General features: G+C 37.7%; 1 protein-coding gene and 1 long non-coding RNA gene across 22 annotated transcripts in view; one reads left to right on the top strand and one right to left on the bottom strand.

Annotated features, from left to right (window-relative positions):
• Positions 1-17,593, top strand: part of BDP1 (B double prime 1, subunit of RNA polymerase III transcription initiation factor IIIB) — a 302,743-nt gene that overhangs the window by 65,454 nt on the left and 219,696 nt on the right. For all 21 annotated transcript variants that reach the window (XR_008548224.2, XR_008548220.2, XR_008548219.2 and 18 more), the window contains one exon: positions 12,876-12,940. The gene's annotated coding sequence lies outside the window, so the exon portion shown is untranslated. The remainder of the gene's footprint in view (positions 1-12,875; positions 12,941-17,593) is intronic.
• The window catches only part of LOC129144081 (uncharacterized), a 94,737-nt gene continuing 84,396 nt past the window's right edge, over positions 7,253-17,593 (bottom strand). The window contains exon 3 of the long non-coding RNA XR_008548229.2: positions 7,253-9,166. This is a non-coding gene — a long non-coding RNA (uncharacterized LOC129144081). The remainder of the gene's footprint in view (positions 9,167-17,593) is intronic.

Below are 17,593 nucleotides of genomic sequence, written 5' to 3'. Positions count from 1 at the left end.
GAAGGTCTGCTGGAACAGAAAAAAACTAAAACCAACTAGATGAACGAGAAAGCCCATTACACCTCTGTTGGCAGCGACATAAGGTTAGTGCTCTAAAAAGGTACTGGTCAGTGTCCTAGAGGTACAAAGAATGGGAAGTTTTTAAAACAGGGAAACGAGGAAGAATTTGGCTATTTCTTTTCTCTTTTTTGTTTGTTTGGAGTTTTGGTATGTACCATCTTTTTGTGATTTAGAATTTTTTGCCCCACCTACAGTGCCTATCGAAAATGGTGAACAGAAGAGGGAGAATGAAAATTGCCTTGTATCGTCTTCTTTTGTGGCTACAGAAAGGCTAACTTTAGCTTTGGCTTTCATGGATTGTAAACGTGCACTGGCACCTGTGAGATGTGCAGAGGACTTGGGAGGCTTTCTCAGAGCTTGTCAAGATGTGGGAACTGGCCGGGCGCGGTGGCTCACGCTTGTAATCCCAGCACTTTGGGAGGCCGAGGCGGGTGGATCACGAGGTCAGGAGATCGAGACCACGGTGAAACCCCGTCTCTACTAAAAATACAACAACAACAAAAAAATTAGCCGGGCGTGGTGGCGGGCGCCTGTAGTCCCAGCTACTCGGAGAGGCTGAGGCAGGAGAATGGCGTGAACCCGGGAGGCGGAGCTTGCAGTGAGCCGAGACTGTGCCACTGCACTCCAGCCTGGGTGACAGAGCGAGACTCCGTCTCAAAAAAAAAAAAAAAAAAAAAAAGATGTGGGAACTGAGCTTCATTGCTCTGCAGTATTGACTCAGGCAATAGCAAATTTGGTGGCTGACAGATCTAAAAGAAGCCAAGGGTCAAGCCCTAAAGTGGGAAAGTGTTATAAGTGTAGAAAACTTGGACGTTTCAAAAGAGAATGCCATCAGACCTCTGTGAAAAAGAGATCTTGTAACATAGTGCCCCTCTTAACAGAAAAAAATGCCGGACTTTGCCCTCAATGCAATAAAGGAAATCATTGGGCTAATCAACGCCACTCAAAATTTCATCAAAACGGCACCCCCCTGTTGGGAAGCAAGAAGGGGGCCTGGACCCGGGCACCTCAAACTATGAGGGCGTTCCCTGTCCAGGCCACAACTCCGTTTCAGGGGTGGGTTTCCAGAGGCACATGGATTCCCTCTCCCCAGGAACACCTGGAAACGCAGGATTAGATCTCCTAGAGAACCAACTACATTAAATGAAAGAAACAAACTCACTAAGATTCACATTGGTATTTGGGGATCTTTGCCAACAAGACACATGGGATTGATTTTGGTAAAAGCTGTCTTAACTTACAGGCCCAGGAGTTGTTGATTTTGATTGTGAAGGAGAAATTCAGGTAGTAGTAATGTCACAAGATCTTTGGGTTTTTGAACTGGGAGAATATGTTGCTCAATTTTCGCTTCTTCCCTGTAAATTGTACCCTTCTCCACATAAGAAGAAGCGAGGTGGTCAGGGATTTGGAAGTGCAACTAGGAGAGAGATTTATCTATCACCACCCATAGCATCTAGTGGACCCACCTGTACAGTGCAAATTGAAGGTTTAAGGATTGCTTTTTGCTATACTGTTTTACGAGAAGGATAAGCCTCGATTTGCTTTCTCTGTGCCGTGTGTTAATCAGAAAGAGCCTGCTTCTTGTTATCAGTGGAAAGTTTTACCCCACGGCAATTAACCAAAGAGGCAGAAGCTGAGTTACAAATGTTTCAGCAATGGCGTGCCTCCCAGCTACAGCAAAAAAAAAATAATAATAAATAAAAAAGAAAACACTTTTGATTCTGTTTGGTAGATTTACTAACGTGGGGACGAGGGTATACTTACGTCTTTGCAGAAGATGAACAAACCGAGTGGGTGCTCCCAAGGTGTGTACGACCGTTGAACAGGAGACTGGAGGGACCCATGGATCCCAACCATGGACCTTGTTCCCCCAGTATGAACCATGAACCAGTTGAATCTGAATGCAAAGATGGAATGAGGACCACTAGAAGCAGGGAGCTCTCTTCTTCCCCATGCTAGCCTTTCCTTAAAACAGTTTCTTTTGTTTTTTGTTACCATTTCTATGTTCGTCTCTTCATTCAGTCTAGTAATGACGGTCTCAAGTAGTAACCGTGGCAGTCAGCCACACTTAAATCTTAATGCTTTTGAATTCTAGAAGGAACTCAAAAAGAGACAAACAAGTCAGTCATAGTAGTAATACATGGAGAATGAATTGTGAAATCTAAGAGACTGAATATCATGTCAAGCATAAGCTTTTTCAAAGCAATTAAACTGGGCTTTTAATGACATTACTTAGACTTTCCAGACAAAATGTGTAACAATACAGCTAATTTTAATAAAATGACTTTGAAATCCCCAAACTCAAATATAATCTCATGAAGTAATTGTTTGTGATAACACCTTAATATGTTTTATACCATCATTATGAAAAACAGTGCAAGAGAAAGGAGAAAAAATTCTTTATTGTGAGTTAAAAACTTTGAAACCTAAATCAATCATTTTTATTGTTTCAAGAAATATTTCCCCACGGCTACTTTAGTAGCAAAATCGAAGTCAGGAGCCCAGGCTTCTGTAAACAAAGTTTAATTGTATCCCCTCCCCCTTTCTTCTCTGTCTCATAATTTTCTCAGTACTTTTTAAGGAGCGAGAGGCATCCCCATGAATGACGCTGTTATAGGTTCTAAGGCAGAGGATGTGATGATGATGATCTTTGGGAAACGGTGAGGTGAATGTTATCCACAAAGCTGCTTTCTAGTAGGGTGTCTGTGGGAAACTATACCCTTTCTGTGGGGTCTTCTGAATGTAGCTAATACTATTTTTGTTTGGGCTGGAAGTTTTTTATTATTATTGTTTTTACACTTTAAGTTCTAGAGTACATGTGCATAACGTGCAGGTTTGTTACATATGTATATATGTGCCGTGTTGGTTTGCTGCACCCATTAACTCATCATTTACATTAGGTATTTCCTCTAATGCTATCCCTCCCCCATCCCTCCACCCTACGACAGGCCCCTGTGTGTGATGTTCCCCACCCTGTGTCCAAGTGTTCTCATTGTTCAATCCCCACCTGTGAGTGAGAACATGCGGTGCTTGGTTTTCTGTCCTTGTGATATTTTGCTGAGAATGCTGGTTTCCAGCTTCATCCAAGTCACTACAAAGGACATGAGCTCATCCTTTTTTATGGCTGCATAGTATTCCGTGGTATATATGTGCCAGATTTTCTTAATCCAGGCTATCATTGATGGACATTTGGGTTGGTTCCAAGTCTTTGCTGTTGTGAATAGTGCCTCAATAAACATATATGTGCATGTGTCTTTATAGTAGCATGATTTATAATCCTTTGGGTATATACCCAGTAATGGGATGGCTGGGTCAAATGGTATTTCTAGTTCTAGATCCTTGAGGAATCGTCACACTGTCTTCCACAATGTTTGAACTAGTTTACACTCCCACCAACAGTGTAAAAGTGTTCCTATTTCTCCACATCCCCTCCAGCACCTGTTGTTTCCTGACTTTTTAATGATCGCCATTCTAACTGGTGTGAGATGCTATCTCATTGTAGTTTTGATTTGCATTTCTCTGATGACCAGAGATGATGAGCACTGTTAAGTTCTATCCTCTCCATATGTCCATGGGGCTGTTGGAAATATTCTTTTTCTGGGCTTAATGCTGTGCCCAGAGCATTTCCTTTTTCCTTCTCCTTTTTAAGGCAAGGATGCATCTGTTTTCATAAGGTTTGTGATAAAACAACACTCAAGTTTTGCAAGTTACATGATTGTCATCATCATCGCACTAATTTTTTGTGAAATATGCATTTTAATTACTTCCAAGAGGGTTTATTTCTAATGAAAAAAATTAAACAATAAATAATTTTAGACTTACCCCATGCAAGAAATGACAAATTCACTGAAGCAAACATGTTTAGGTTACACTGTGTACAATCTACAAATTGCCTGCTCAGTCTCAGTTTCTTGCATATATTTCTCATACATCTAAATGTTAATTTCCACACTTCTGTCTCTCTGAATCCCTGGCAAATGGCAATGGCTAGTGACTTTGCATTCACATATCAGAAAAACATGAATCCGGACACACTTCCGGGAGCATGGGACGTGGTAGGAATTTACTGGATAATAGGAACTGATATGTTATTTTGAGAGTGCTAAAATTCTCCCAGTGAATGTAACTTTGCCTATATTTTATATAACTTATTGGTTTTGGTTTGATAATTAAAAATATCAAAATTATCCTGGGGCAGGAGCCAAGGATGGTATTATACAGTGAGAAGTGAGTCCCACATGTCAGTCTTGTCATTTTCTTCCTCAGATAAAGTGCAGAATTTTGTCATCAGTAATATGAAAGAGAGATTTTACATAAAAATTGCCAATTTTTGTCCATGAAGATGAGGGCAATATGCTAAGTATCAACGGACTAAAAGATGGCATATATTTTTTAGTAGGACATCCATGCAAGACTGCATTTCTTACCTGTTGACTATTACAGTAAATAGAAAATAATTATTTTAATTAAGTGACTACAATTTAGGGCATTTGTTGTAGAAATTTACAAATGTTTCACATTGCTTGACTTCAGGGGGCACCATTTTTACATCATCCATTTCTAATAGCATGGCCAAGAGTATACTCCAAGTAACAAATGAGGTATAGCATATGAGACAAAGTAGAAACACTTAAAGGGTTAAAGAAATTTTCACCCATATCTCTATGATGCAAAGTAAAGCAAAAGACAAAGAAACAAGCAAAAAAGAACAAGTGGTCGCCAAGCTGGACTGCAGTGATAAAACCATGGCTCACTGCAAACTCCGCTTTCTGAGCTCAAGCAATCCTCCCACCTCAGCCTCACGAGTAGCTGGGACTACAGGTGCCCACCACCACTCCTGGCTAATTTTTGTGTTTTTAGTAGAGACAGATTTTTGCCACATTGGCCAGGTGGGTCCCAAACTCCTGAGCTCAAGCAATCCACCCACTTCGGCCTCCCAAAGTGTTGAGATTACAGGCATAAGCCACCACACCCGGCCGCTGCATTTTTTTTAAATGGGAAATAACAAGCATATTCATTACATATAAAATGATATATTTAGAAATTTTGTAGGCTTTATAAATTCTGTTGGATAATGGAAAATTTTTTATTGTATTTTTTGTGTATGAGAGTATATGTTATAAAGTAAAATCTACATAGAGGGAAATGGGATTGTGAGGATAGTAACCATAGGTGAGGAGATGGATGAAAGAAAGGTCTTACATTGCTGTAAGGAGCTGTTACTATATCTTCTTCATATTTTTATAAAACATATCTTATTAGAAGACTTAAGTTACTTATTTTTTTCTTATATGTATATATTCACCTCCATTTTGAAGGCTATTAGTCTGGGAAACCTACAAGAACATTGCCGTAGGGAAGCTCAAGTATGTTAACAACAACAAAAATAGTTCTGTGAATGCCTTTACATAATATAAGGTCTACATATTCTCTCTAGATCTGTGCGCCGTAAGACTGGATTTTGAAAAGCTGAGGCATAGACTGATAGCTCTTTACCACACTTGTTTTTTCTTCTTTCTGGATACATAGCTTGGCTATATTTCCATGCAACTGTGTCCCGGTTAATGTGTACCACTTTTAGAGGGTGGTACATATAAATGTTTCTTCCAGTTCTTTCAACATGTGTCATTTGAAAAAGGAGAACTCTGAAGCCCTCTAGGAAGTTGGAGCTACAATACTGGAGGCCAGTTTCCTGAATTACTCCCTGGTAAAAGCCACCCAGACAAGAAATGCCTTTATTTGAATGTTATTAATGAGAAACACATTTTAAACTTTCAGCCACTTTAACTTTGAGGATTGTTTGTTAAAACAGCTAGTGTTACCCAAACTGTTATAGGAGTCTACTACATATCATTTCATTTTTTTCCCTTCTCAAACTCAGAATGAATTGGGAGATAGCCGTGGGCATTAAAACTGTTTCAAGAAGTGCAACTTAGCGTTCAGGGCTGACCTCATGAGCTTCCAGAGACATCAGAGTAAGTGACCCTTATTCTAGTTTCAAAGCTCTGTTCTAGTTCTAAGCATGCAAATAAATTTTAAGCAGGATTTCTTAGCCTGCAGGAGCTGAGGATGATTAATAAGTCCTGCTGTTATGCATAAATGCACTGACCTATACTGTGCCCTTCAGTCAAATTGTATATTGTTTAATCGTGATAAATGAAGTGCACCAGGCACAGATAAGCTAGTCCCTGGAGTATGTCCAGATACACCTGAAAGAAGAATGACTCAAGCTGGGTGTGTAAAGCTACACTTTGGAGGATAGACCTTCCCACAGGTGCAATGGAACTCTCACTTCTCACTTGCTCAGAAATTATGATCTGCAGTGTGAGTCTCCCCTGGTAAGGAAACGTGTCCAGCTCCTTGAAACATGTTCTAGAGAACAGCATTCATTACCCTCCCATGAACTTAAACATGCTTCTTGGCTCCTGTGCATTTTAGGTAAGTAAGCTTTGATTTCCCCAGGTGGTGTCGGTGTCTAGTCTTTTCATAAACTTGCACTTACTATTAACATGGAGAGGACATCCACAGGCCGAGATACATTGCCATGTCTTGCATTAAAAGCAAATGAACCTGAAGTTTTTTTGTAAACAACTTACGAAGTTTCATTTGATTTGATTTGATTTTTAATAATTCCCTGAATTGCTGTGATAATTAGAGTAGTGAATTCATTTCTGGTATGTTTTAAAAGTAATTCAAGGAAAATAATTTTGCAGAATCCTGATTTAGATAATATGAAGAGTGAATAGGAAAATGATGAAATTGTTGCTGCTTTTTATAGAGGCTTAGAATCATGGAAATCATTTGCTTTCAGGTATAAAAGGGAATAATTTCATTTTCTACTTTTTACTTTAAATTTCTGTTATCTATGTCTACATGCTTCTGTCCATTTCTTCATAGTTTGTTTTTTAAATAATATGCTTCTACCATTCTCTGAAAGCTATTTTAATTTTTTAGCTTGAATATAAATTGGTTGATACTGGCTGCAAATTATTTTTGGTATTCTAATTTGTCTATTTTTCTTTTTCTTGAAATGGAATAAATAAGCTTCACACACACACACACACACACACACACACACACACACACACACACAAAACCCTAAACAAACAAACAAAAAATCACACAGCACCAGCAAACTACTAGGATTTACCGTAGGATAAAAGCTCTACATGGCCCTGCATACAAACTTTCTGCATACTTCTGCAAATTTTTATGCATTACTCAATCCATTAAAAATCACCTTGGAAGAAATTGCAAACACAATAGAAACTAAATGAGATAGTCACAGAGAACAACAAAAATAGTAATTTAAGCTCCCATACAACATCAAGTGTGTTCAGTCTATTTTTGGTTCTTCGGGTTCTCTTTAAAATTGAATTGAGTTTGTATATGCATATGTATGTAGGAGTGGAGGATGGAATTAATTATCCCAAACATCCTACACTCACTCCTCTAATATTTCTTTTGTTAACATGCAAATCTGTTCTCTTCATTACGGTGATACTGCATTTAAATTACAACACAATTAGAGATCATTAACTTTCTCCTTTATAATCAGCCATTTTCACAGGCCTTTGATATACAAGCACCTGTAATATATTCTTACTCATCTCACACTTTCATTTACCAAAGTGTCAAAACAACATTTTTACATCATTGATATTTGTTTTAGTTTCTGCAAGCTGGCTGTTAGAAGATGATTACTTCTCTTAAATTACCTCTTACCCTCATCTTGCTATCTTTTTAAAAGGAAAGAAAAAGCACTATAAAAATCAGACACTTTGGGTTCTGAACCTTTTATTTTGTGTGAAAAGATACTTATTTATGTATGCTAAATCACACTGATGCGGAAGACAAACTGGCTCTTCGTTATTATTTTTTTTTGGCACTTTATAGAGGAAATGTGTGGAGAACAGATCTTTCCTAAGGTATTATATTCATGTGCCTTAAAGATTAAGAATACTCAATGCGCCAAGAAGTGCTATATACCAGAAAAGTTTGTATCAATTAATATATCTAAATTAAGTTAAAGTTTCTTTCAATTTAATGTGCTTGCAGATGTAAAATTGCATGTTTAAGTTTTGCAGTTATGTACTAAATCTGGTGCTACACTTCTAATGTCTAAAGGTTTTATTCAATTTCAATTTATTTGTTTTATAGTTTGCCAGAATGTGCTTATGAAAGGCACTCTCAGTCATAAAAATAAAATTATAAGCAGACTGGCACATAACTATTTTTTTAAATAATAAACTTTCTGATTTTAGAGACTTGTATTCTTTTATAGGTCCTGGTTCTCTTTCACTCTCTGACCTATAAGAACCCATACAGCATGCATTGCTGTGTATGGAAAAGCAGTAAAGGGAAGTACAGCCACCTTTTAGGTCCCATGAATAGCAAAATCTCTTTGACTAATGTCTTGTTTCAGGGTACGTCCACTCCTTGTTTAAAGAATGTAACTGGCTGGGCTTGGTGGCTCACTCTTGTAATCCCAGCACTTTGGGAAGCCAAGGCGGGCAGATTACAAGGTCAGGAGTTTAAGACCAGCCTGGCCAATATGGTGAAACCCCATCTCTACTAAAAATACAAAAATTAGTCGGCCGTGATGGTGGGTGCCTATAGTCTCAGCTACTCAGGAGGCTGACTCAGGAGAATTGCTTGAACCCAGGAGGCAGAGGTTGCAGTGAGCCAAGATTGTGCCACTGCACTCCAGCCTAGGGGACAGAGTGAGACTCCATCTCAAAAAAAAAAAAAAAAAAAAAGAATGTAACCACACTCAATAGTCACTAGCACATTGTTTTGAATAGACTATATACTGAAAGATATCTGCTGGATATAGAATGACCTCAGGAAAAAGTCTAGACACTATAATCCATCTCACTTGCCAGCATTTAGCGACCTTTCAGCTTCATTACTGACTTTCACCCAGTGTCCCTTAGGTGAGTGACTTGAGTCCTCTTTCATAATATTTGGCAGGAGAAAAGATGAGGTCATTGCTCCATCAATCCCGTCATGTCATGTCTGCTCATGTGTCATAGCTTATAAATAGTCACATGGTTCTGTCCAAGTGCAAGGGGGGCATTGCAGGTAGAGGTCCATCTCCATGTGCCTTGAAAAGAAAATAACCAAATATCAGGGGAAAACAATAATATGAGCCATAGTGCCTGATATATACTATGACATCATAGAGATTTAATGAGTATTAATCAGGATTCAATGGCTGCAGGAGGCAAACAGTTTCACAAACGAGGGTAATTAACTGGCTCATAGGCAATATCTCAAGAAAGGTGGGGTATTGTTATACTTTATGTGTTGCAGAAACATAGATGCTCCAATTTTACATGTTCTTTCTGTGTATGTAACATTCTTTGCCTTCTGGGTCTCAGCTTTATCTCTCAGGTTGACGTCTGTCACAGCTGTAGAGATAGTCACTGTCAATTCCTAGTTTCACAGTCTCCCATTTTCCAATGGAGTCTTACTCTTTCTTTGTTTCCAGTTCAAATGTATTATTGAAGAATCCTGGTTCTTAATTTAGCTTCGGGACCTATTGAATCAGTCTGTGGAAGCTGGAATAATATGATTAGGGCAGCAGAAATGAAGAATGCTTCTTTAGACCAATCACTATGTCCATGAGGCAGACTAAGGACTACATGACCCTAATAAATTCTAATTTCTAGAGCTTCTTATCTGGATCCTGAAGCAGTTTTGGCCTTTATACTATGAGAGACTGAATACACTAACAGACAATGGTGGTTCCACACACAGAAAATCAACTCTGACCTCTGCAGCAACCAGTCTGCAGCGATTGGTCCAAATGCTTAGGAATTGGTGGGTAACTTCCAGCTTCCCTAAGTGTTTCCCTCCAGCTTCCAATTTAGAACCAACCAGAGAATGCTAATTATGCAGCTTCACCCATCAAATAGGATGTTTTGCTTCTAGTTATCCAACCTTTAGATTCCCCATGACAATAATTTCCAACCAGGGCATTCCTGCAGCCTTCTGGTTTTCCCACGATAAAGCTTTCTCACTGCCTGCCTGCCTTTGATTCGTTGCCATATTGCAAGTGATGGTGGCCAACTCCCCGGCTACAGCAAGCTCTGACTGAATAACCTGTATTTCTTTTCATTTGAGCAGTCTTAGCTTATTTTTATAACTATTGAGGAAACGTTGTAGCAACCCTTACACTAAATGAACTTAATTATGCCAAACCTTTACTTACTACTTAAACAAATACTCTTCCAGACAATGTTACCAAACAGTGTCCCCTTTGTTGTGAAATCTTGTAGATACTGTTTAATTAGTAGAATCCTCTTACTTTCTTTTCCCTGTCAGTTTTACAGTATCCAACTGGTCCCGTGTATGATAGAAAACATTTCTATAAGGTAACACAGTATATTTCAACCCACACTATTACTATTGATGAGATTACTTTGCTATTCACATCTCGTAACATTAGCAAAAATGCACAAATCTTAAACTGCCTTCTTTTTCCCCTCCAGGATGAAGGACAACCACATATTTAGCTGACAGTGATTCAAACTCTCATCTTGTCCAAAACTGACTTAAATGGCATAACTTTAATTAACTCTGATCTTACATTATCTGTTGACAGTTTTCACCTAGAATAGAGAAAATTAACCTTGTTTTGGATATTCTCTTATCTCTGAAGACTCCATCTGCCTGGGTTGCTGAATCAATTTTTGTAACTGGAACTCACAATCCAGCCTGAGGCAAAAAGTGAAGAGTATATGAGAGAGAGAACATTTATGTAGATAGTAGACAAGCACTAGAAATTGTGCATGATTTTGGAATGAAGGGCTCTTAGGTTCATTTTCGACTCTTAGCTGCAAGTATAGAAATTAAAAAGAAAATTAATGTTTTATCTGACTCCTTAAGAAATTATAAGTTAATTTAAACATATCTACTCCAGTGAAATAGAAATGAAATCTAAAGTTAATTCTCAGGCATATTGCTTTGCAAGAAATGCTCCTCTTCATAGAAAGCTGCCCAAGTAAACAAAATACTCCCTTACTGTAAACATTTATTCCTCTTTATGAAAAGTTACTTGTAAAAGAATTTTAACTAGGTATTGAGATTTATTTGACAGTTCAATGATAGCCACTCGGTGGCTCCTAAATCCGTACAAATAACATTAGCAATCACACTGTGTGGATCTACCTAAAATACTAAAGGTAACTCAGAATCAGTGTTACTAAGATATCGTGGATGAGTTTGTCTAGAGAAGAGCAAGCATGCCTTATCTGGAAATTCTGTAACCACCACAATGCTGATTAATCTGTAAAAGTGGGTCAAAACTTTCAACCACTATCACAGGCACTTTAACCCCCTATAAATGGACATTGTACAAATACCTTAGTCCCAAGGAAACCAATATGTCCTGGAGATTGTTTGTGAATGTCCCTAGTGGAGCAAAGCCTAAGTATAAAAATCTTTTTGGTGTGTTTTCCCCACCTGGGATCTCCTGTCAACCCTGTCAGCTGAAGGAAGGGCTCATTTTACAAGGAAGTGTTTTTGACGATTTTGCATGGTTGTCTTTATCTCTAAAGCATAATTACACTTATAATCTGAAAAGTATATAAAAGATAGAGATATTAAGTTGTTTGTTAAAAATAAGTAATCTGAATGTTCAGAATGACTTCATGTCCCTTGTTCTATAGTGCTTCTTTCAGTGTTACTAGCCATGTGATCCTCAGCTTTAAATCTTACAGGCTTTTTCTTGTGAAGTGGTAACTGTAAGAACCATGAACTTGGATCTAGTTACTACATTCGCCAATTCTTCATTTTGTGGTAGTTGTTGTTATTTTTCTTTATGAGACAGGGTCTTGCTCTGTTGCCCAGGCTGATGTACAGTGGCATGATCACGGCTCATTGCAGCCTTTAACTCCTGGGCTCAAGCAATCCTCCAACCTCAGCCTTCTGAGTAGCTGGAACTACAGGCATGCACCACCATACCTCACCATTTTCTTTTTTTGTATATATACATTTTTTTTTTTCGGTAGAGAATCAGTTCTTCATTATTAAGTTTATAAAATACCAGCCAGAGGCCAGGCGCAGTGGCTCACGCCTATAATCACAGCATTTTGGGAGGCTGAGGCAGATGGATCACTTGAGGCCAGGAGTTCAAGACCAACCTAGACAACATGGTAAAATCCTGTCTCTACTAAAAATACAAAAAAATTACTAAAAATTAGCCAGGCATGGTAGTGCCTGCCTGTAGTCCCAGCTACTTGGGTGGCTGGGGCATGAGAATTGCCTGAACCCAGAAGTCAGAGGTTGCAGTGAGCCAAGATTATGTCACTGCACTCCAGCCTGGATGACAGAGAGAGAAGCTCTCAAAAAAATAAAAATAAAAATACAGCCAGAGATCGATTTAACTGTTAACTATTGTTTGATGTAATTAGCTACATACCTATCATATAATTAAAATTCAGTATTGAGATGGTTGTCATAGGGACACTTCAAACCAGATTAAGTTTATTTTAAAAGTGAATTGAGAGATTTTACTTTATAAAAAAAAAACCAATTTGGTTAGTTTGCCATTTAGGCTTCTAATTTTGATCTGAGGCCTGCTAACCCTGGAGATTACACAAAGACTTTGTGAGGCGTACTGCGGCCAGGCAAAGACTTTTAAAGAACAGGTTTCCAGGTGTCACATTCGAATACTTCTTTCATCATTCTTGCTGTCCCTCTTTCATTTCTTCTTTTTCAAAAGAATTCTTCTCCCACAATGTTTCTTTTTTAAAAGAGAAAAATATATCTCCACTTTTTTTAACTTTACCTTGGTGCTTTGTCCCCAGGTGTTGAAATTTCCAGGATGCAAAACGAAGGGGCAATTCAAAACATTCATCTCCACTTCTCAAAAGTAAGTCACCTTGATGACTGGGTAACAAAATCTTGCTAATCATTTGTGTTTTTTGTTTTGTTTTGTTTTGTTTTAGATTTTTAATTACTTTTAAAAATTTGAAGAAATACCTAGTTGAATTGTCAATGGACACCTGCAATTTTTGTTGTCATTCTTCAAAGGAATTCAAAGAATCAAATGTCATTGTTATAACAAAGCCCTTCCAATCCTATCCACTTATTTCTGAGAACAAGATTTCTCAGTTCTTAGATCTTATAAAAATAATGATATAGGAATAAGAATGATGTGGAACCTGCCACCTTCTAGCAATAAAAAAGGTTCATTTATAAAAACATGAATTTATAGGCAAAACATTAGGAGGTAAATTTCAAAAAATGCTTTTGCAAATAATTAAATTTTAAAATCTGTCACATGTTTATGTTTTAATTCAACTTTTAATAAAATTTGAATGTATGGAGGCATTTTTTATTTTTTCCTCCTTATCACTCTGGGCCATAAAGCTCCACTTCTTTCAGAACATGTGCATGAGATATTTATACAGCTCTTCAGCTAAGGTTACTAATATGCAGCCCTGTGATGCCACCAGTTATAATTCTATTACTGCATTATTACTCTTTCAATTAAAAAGAAATAGTAGAAAAAACAAAGCAAACAAACAAACAAAAGGCAAAATAATTGCATTTCAGAGGATGTCTGTTCCCGTGTAAGGTGCGCCTGTCCTTGCTTCAAGGGGAGTGGGTTACTTTTTTTAAAGTTTTTATATTTTCAAGATTTGGGGTTTGATACAACCATTTTTTTTTTAACTTTAAATTCTGGGATACATGTGCTAAACGTGCAATTGTGTCACATAGGTATACATGTACCATGGTGGTTTGCTGTACCTATCAACCTGTCATCTAGGTTTTAAGCCCCACATGCATTAGGTATTTGTCCTAATGCTCTCCCTCCCCTTGCCCCCCACCCCCCGACAGGCCTTGGTGTGTGATGTTCCCCTCCCTGTGTCCATTTGTTCTCATTGTTCAGCTCCCACTTATGAGTGAGAACATGTGCTGTTTGGTTTTCTGTTCCTGTGTTAGTTTGTTGAGAATGATGGTTTCCAGCTTCATTCATGTCCCTGCAAAAGACATGAATTCTTTCTTTTTTATGGCTGCATAGTATTCCATGGTATATATGTGTCACATTTTCTTTATCCAATCTATCAATTGATGGGCATTTGGACAACCATATTTTTTGTTGAGTTTTGTTTCTTTAGTGGCTTAGCCATCTCTGCTGGTTTTAGTTAGTTCCAGCTGAGTCAATGGCTCATCATAGACTGCATTTCTACCACCAACCTCTGCAAGGAAATACTCCATAGGACTTCTGGCCTAGACCTGAGGTTGCCATGGATTCATATTGAGCAAGTGAGTTCCATGTACACATCCCAGTCTTTCCTCAAGTAGCCTGCACGCCCTGTCTCCACCCTCAGTTTAAGAACACCAATGAGGTTTTTGAGATGTTCTTCTTACTTTCTGCCAAAGCAAGATATCTGATAGAAGGAGAAACCCTGTATTGACTCCCTGGCTTTTTGTTTATTCCAAAATTATGCTCTGCCTGGCTGACACATTGTGAAATTTAAGGGGAAAATTAGACCTTTTCCTCATTTCACTTTCATTGTTTTTTTTTTTTTTTAATCTATTGTGTATTTCATTCATTTTGGGGGGGGAACAAATTCTACAAACTGCTTTAATATTGTCCTTTTTTTCTAATATTCACATTAACTTTTTATGTAAAACATACCAATGCTTTTAATAAAGCTTACATAGGAATAAACTATTATAGACCTGCATATATATAAGTACACATGTATTAATCTACATTAAAATAATGGATTTTATTCTGCGAAGACTCCAAGTTGCTCCTGGGTGCTAAGTGAAGCACTTAGGGAAATGTGTTCAGTCTTTGAGGTCATAGGAACATTAGATTATATCAAAGGAAACCTGGAGCCATCAGCTAAGTGGCCCTTCTGTCCTGTAGATACATAAAAACTAATGTGCTCCGCTATGCGGCTCACTTTCTGCCATTAGATATTATGAGGCACTAAGAAAAAACTACTGCCTGCATCATATCTTTCTTCGGTTTGAGATAAAGAGAATGGCCAGAACTGTATACAAGTCATGAAAGGCCCTGGTGTACATTTTTCAAAGTAGTGCAGATTGTGTTGAAATTATCAGTTTATCTTGCATATAAAAAAAAACTTATATACACTTTGAGTAAAATATAAAAAGTGGTAAATATCAAGAAAAGTTTGTTTTACTGTAGCCATTTCTTGTTCTATTCTATTTGAGTATTTGCTCTATATATTTGATATACTTCCAGAATGCATCCTATTCACAAAGCAGGCAATTACTCTATCAGTGAATACAGTTGCAGAGTCTCTCATCTATTCAGCTTCATTTGTACCTCCACTCCAGCCACTTGCAGAAATGGCGGATGCATCAAAAAGACTGGTTACAGGCCTTGCAACCTCCAAGCGGCTAATTACCAAGATGTTAAGTAAATGACCATTGCTCTTTATCATCCCCAATGGCGTATAAAAAGGATGTTAAACAGGTTGTCTCATGTTCCCTATACATTTATTCATTCCCGTGTTAAAATACGTCTTATGGGAAAAACAAAATTCACCAAAGAATGAGGAAGCGAACATGTGTTAACAGAGGGACTTCTGGCTAATTTTACAAAGAAGGATAAAAATTCTCAAAATATGTGTGGGGTGGATTGCGGGGGTATTACATATTCATAGCATGCCACAGAAATCATTTTAAGTCTATCAAAAACAACTATATTGTGCATTTTCAAATAAGCACATATAAAAGATGAGCTATAAGAAGAGAGAAGGATGCTAAAATAAATAAGTGAAAGAGAGAAATGGCTGGGCACGGTGGCTCAAGCCTGTAATCCCAGCACTTTTGGGGGCCGAGAGGTCAGGAGTTCAAGACCAGCCTGGCCAACATGGTGAAACCTGGTCTCTACAAAAATACAAAAATTAGCTGGGCATGTTGGCTCATGCCTGTAATCCCAGCTACTCGGGAGGCTGAGGCAGGAGAATCCCTTGAACCTGGGAGGCGGAGGTTGCAGTGTGCCAAGACCGCATCGTTGCACTCCAGCCTGGACAACAAGAGTGGAACTCCGTCTCGAAAGAAAAAAAAAAAAAGAGAAAAGTAGGTGAAAAGAAGTAATTAAATGGTAAGGAAAGAATAGGTCAGGACAGGAATCCAGGATGACTTTACTATATTTGAACCATAGAACATTAACCAAAATCTTATTTTTCTTCCCCTCAGTAGTTTGAAGTTGAGCAATATCTGTGTCTTTTGCATCACACTCTGAAATTGCAAATTATTTCTTGTCCTTTCAGATAAATGATTATGCAAAAGAAGCCCAGAACTGGCACAATTTAGAAGGTTTGAGGTTGCTCTCATGTGTTTGTAGGGTATGCTATCATCATCCCATAGCCTAAAGCTGTAGTATTGGACTCTCTGGAAGCAGCTCTGAATGTGATAGGATGGAGATAATTGAAGATACAAGCAGCCATTATGTGTCTGAATATTGGTTTACTAGAAGAGCTAGATGTGTAGGAGCACATCCTTACTTGACAAATGTCTGACAGAATGACCTGGCACCATTACTGTTTTAAATGTGTAATATGCTATCTCAACTGGGACATTTTATGAAAGCTATAGGTTGTGACCTACTGTTCATTACACTTAGTTTCTGAGGTGCCAAAGATTGATGTGTGAGCCAAAGTTCATTATTGTTCTTCACTGGATCTTTGCATTTATTAGTCTGATGCTAATGGGATTCACTCTTGAGTTGGATTGATGTTCAAGGTTAGAGCCACAGATGAGCTCCTGATCTTGACCAGAAATGATTTGCCCATTGCCAATTAGAAGAAGAAAAGGGCAAGGTGGAGGTTGAACTTGGAGTTAATAGGAATAATAGATGCTGAGGGTGCAAGATGAAACTCAGTAAGATAATACACTCTATTCTTAGACTGGCAAATTTACATAGTAAAGAGAACTTTTATCATTGTCATCCAAAGAAAATATAATCCTAAGAGAAAAAGTCCAGCTAGTTTTTTTTTCTTTTTTGTTACCTGCTCATAGGATATAAACTTATTTCTATCACACACAGGTATCATTTTCTACACTTAAAACACTTCTTCTATTTCACACAAATGACAAAAAATGTCCTTCAATTATTTTGACACATGATCTCTCAAGATACATATCCTTTTATATCAACTATAAATACAAATTTAAAATTTTGATAAAAGAGAAATAACTGGAATAAAACAAAGCAGTATTTTTTAAAACTATAGCTGTTCCCCTAAGATATTCTCACACTAAAGAATTTTTCCCAATTCTTCTCCCCCACTGAGAAGTACAGTCTTCAAAAATTAGTCCAGGTATTAGTGTTTACCAAGGAGGAATATTTTGAACAAGAATAATCTGATGCTACTTTTCATTTGTCAAGTACATTTTCTAAATTATATTCTAATAAGAGAGAATATGCACATTTGCATGTCATGATTCTTATAAATATTTACTGAGTACTGTCTCTCTGTAAAGAACTACAGTGGGATGGATTTAAGATATATGATACATAATTTTTCATCTT

Source organism: Pan troglodytes, chromosome 4 (assembly GCF_028858775.2).
Source record: "Pan troglodytes isolate AG18354 chromosome 4, NHGRI_mPanTro3-v2.0_pri, whole genome shotgun sequence".
Lineage (NCBI taxonomy): Eukaryota > Metazoa > Chordata > Mammalia > Primates > Hominidae > Pan > Pan troglodytes.
The sequence above is the reverse complement of the archived record's forward strand: the minus strand, read 5'-3'. Positions and strand labels throughout refer to the sequence as shown.